A 3,616-nucleotide genomic window follows, 5' to 3' on the forward strand; every position below is an offset into this window, starting at 1 on the left:
GATACCAAGAAGGGGTACTGGGGTCTGGTAAGGTGCATGGGAGTCCCAGTGGGGCTAAGTGTGAGGAGCCATTTTCTTCAGCTGAAACTTGCCTTCCCAGGATTTTCTTTATGCCCTTCACAATGAGCTTCTCTCACCAAGCCAATGCTTAATGCAAACCTAGGGTAGTGTTCAGAAACCCCACCATGATGCTGGGAAACCACAAGTGTATAATAATAATAACCACCTACATTTGCATAGTATTTTCTTGGTTTACAAAGCACTTTCTTCACAACAACTCTGTGAGGCAGGTGGGAAAGTACTCTTCTCCCCATTTTACAGACTAGCAAACTGAGACTCGGACAATTGAAGTGATTTGTACAACGTTGCACATTTAGTTAGTAGCAAAGATAGGATCCAAATCTGGGTCTTCAAATTCTACAACTAGCAGTCTTTCCATTACACCCAGTCGCATTGCATGTCCAGGACCGACAGCAACTAGGTCTCAGCAATTTTTGGCTGACGCGCAAGAGGACAAGGAGCTCCTTCCAAATATTTAACCAACAAATATAATCGGTTCCCAATTCTCCAAACTAAAGAATGGTGAGGAAGTTATGGGAAGTCATTTGCAATAAGATATATTTTTAAATGTCTACTTTCGGTCTTTAAATATAACGAAAAGCTCATCCTCTAACCCTCCAGGTTGGAAGTTGTGAGACAACACCATAAACATGGTATCCAAGATTCTTATCCAAATAAAAACCTTGAAGCGATTTCCCTAAAATTTCCCGTTCTTTTACTCCATAGATGAATGCTGTGCATATTAATAAACATTTATAATCTCTGCCTTTGAAGACCTTATTGTCGGGGGGAGTGGATGTTGAGACACACTGAATTAATAAAAATAACCAATTAGAGTGTTCCAGCAAGAAGGGACCTTCATATCGCTAGCATTTGTATAGCACTTTAAGGTTCAGAAAAGGCTTCTCACACCTGTCCTGTGAGGTAGGTCTGTTATCAATCCCATTTTATAAATGAGGAAACCAAAGGAGAGAGAGATGGAGTGATTTGCCTGCACCCCAGAGGCAGTAAGTGTCTGAAGTGGAATTTGAACTCAGCTCTTCTTACCTCCAGTCCGGCTCTCCATTTCACCACCTCGGCTACCTTATGAACACTTTAGGGACCAAATTTTGTCACTGGAAAAGATTTCTGCAGCCATCTAATCTAAATCCCTCTATAAAATAATGAGAGTGTACTATTTGACCCTATACAATAACAAGTAGTCTTTTAGGCTTAACCTGAAAACTTTTAGTGAGGGGGATCATATCACCTCCTGGGGGGCCCACTGTATTTTTGGTTAGTTCTAATTAGGAGGTATTTTTCTTAATCAGAATTTATTCTACCTCTCTTCACTGTCTATATATTGTTCCTAGACAGACGCATGTCCATGTTGGGCTTGCCAGGTATTCCTGGGACAATGGCAGGGGGCACATCCTACTGTGCCAGCAGCCCTCTCCATGGTGTGTTGCCCTATATCTAGAGCCCACCAGGGGTAGTTTTCCCAGTCTCTGGAGCCCCATGTAGCAGTGCAGCTATGAACATATGCTTCCTCCTATGGCTTCACACTTACTCCCCTTCTCCAACTTCTAGTTAGGGCTGGTGTAAGAAAAAATGAGGCTGATCTAATGGCTAGATTCTCTCTGGAGTCTCTGCCCTTCTACACTCCTCTTCCAGATTCATGGTGATTGTGATTGGTGGAGCTCAGTAGAAAGGATAGGGAGGCAGAGAGCCCTCCTCTTTCCTGTCCCCAACTTCCTCTTCTTTGCCCTTCTCTGCTACAGCCAAGTCAGGGAAAAATCAACTAAATCTTTTTTTTTTGCCCCTGTGATTCCTCTACTCAGTTTATTTTCTGTTGCATGTGACCTGAGGCTCAGGCTGCTATAGGATAGGAAGACCAAAATGAAGTTAAACTCTACTGCCAGCTTGGCATGGACAAATACAGGAGCAAGGTCCAGCTAGGAAGATCCTTTTTTTTAATCCATGAAGGTGAGACTGAAAATATTGTTTTCTCTTTTAGGGTAAGGGAAAGAATTTGATTACATAAAACAGGGGTTCCTAACCTTTTGGGGGGGTCATGGGCCACTTTGGTCCATGTTTGGGGAGAACTTATAGATTCCTCAGAATAATTTTTTTAAATAATTGAAGGAAATGATAAATTTTGGTTAGAGGTTAGTGAAAATAACAATATATTTTTCCCATCCAAGTTCAGGGACACCCTGAAATCTATCCACAGACCCTTTACAGATCTCTGGACCCCACCCTATATTCAAAGGAACTCTTTGCAAAGTCTGCATTTTTAAAAGTAAAGTTTAGCCGCTGATTTAAAAAATTAAGTTTGTTGGATGGATAAAAATGTCCTTTATGATTGAATATTCAAAAAATATTTAACTGAAAAAAATCCCACAGGCACACACCCTAATGAAATGTGCTGAGCAAATTTATGCTCCTAGTTCTTCCTGGGATAAGCAGAACAGGACAAATATTTAAAGAGAAATTTCATATCAGCCCTTTTTCCTCCCCCCTCCTCATTCCTGCCATGTTTATCTTTTCCCCAAGATAAACAACCCTAGTTCCTTTAACCAGTTCTCATATGTCGTAGTCTCATCCTTCTGCTTTCTCTCCTAAGGGTTCTCACAAGCTGGCCAAAGTCCTTTCTAGAATGGAATTGAACACAGTACCCTAGGGAGGGGCATGAGAGAAGATCTGCCTAGGGCTGGTTACAATGAGACCACCATTACCTCCTATTTTCCTAACACTATGTCTTATCTTAATGCTGAATGACACCCGCCAGACACACACACACACACACACATGCACACATGCACGCATGCATGCACGCATGCACGCACGCACGTGCACACATAAGCACGCACACCCACTTATAACAGATTGGAAAGGTTTAATTTTACTATGGTACTGTCTTCAGTATGGATTTGCCATACTAACTTTACCGTAGGGGTTTCTGTGAAAATAAATTTGTATTCCTTGGGTACATGCTGATTAAGAGTAATGAAGAGATGGCCCAGAAGCTTCCTGGGTGGTTATGGGAGTAAGAGGTTGCTGGGAATCAATCTGCTCATGATCTGATGGAGAGAATCTACAAAACAAATAAATGAAAATAATGACTCAATACCATAAACTCCTTGAATCTGGTCATCTCTCTGGACATCACTGCATTGCATTTGAAAAGAGAGACTTTTTAACACAGAGGTTCTTCATTTTCTTGTGTCACGGAGCCCTTTAGCAGCCTGGTAAGTTTGCAGTTTGAAGCCCTTCTCAGTGATTAAAGGAAAAACTAAATTTTGGTTAAAGATAGTGAAAATAAAGAGGTGACTTTTTCCCTCCCATCCAAGTTCAAGGATGCCTTTGAAATCTATCCTATGAATGCAGTTTAAGAACCTCTGCTATAGAAGGAAGAGAGGAAAATCCCTCAGCCTGTCCTTCAGCCTAACATGGAAGCCTCTACATCCCCTACTGCATGGGTGGGTTAAGGGATGTCTAGCCCAAGCATGTGAAGACTTCCCCCAACAGAATGGGTGGATGAGAACAATTTGTTCCAATAGCCATGAAAGCAGCT

The sequence above is a fragment of the Trichosurus vulpecula genome, chromosome 5 (assembly GCF_011100635.1).
Source record: "Trichosurus vulpecula isolate mTriVul1 chromosome 5, mTriVul1.pri, whole genome shotgun sequence".
In the NCBI taxonomy this organism is placed as follows: domain Eukaryota; kingdom Metazoa; phylum Chordata; class Mammalia; order Diprotodontia; family Phalangeridae; genus Trichosurus; species Trichosurus vulpecula.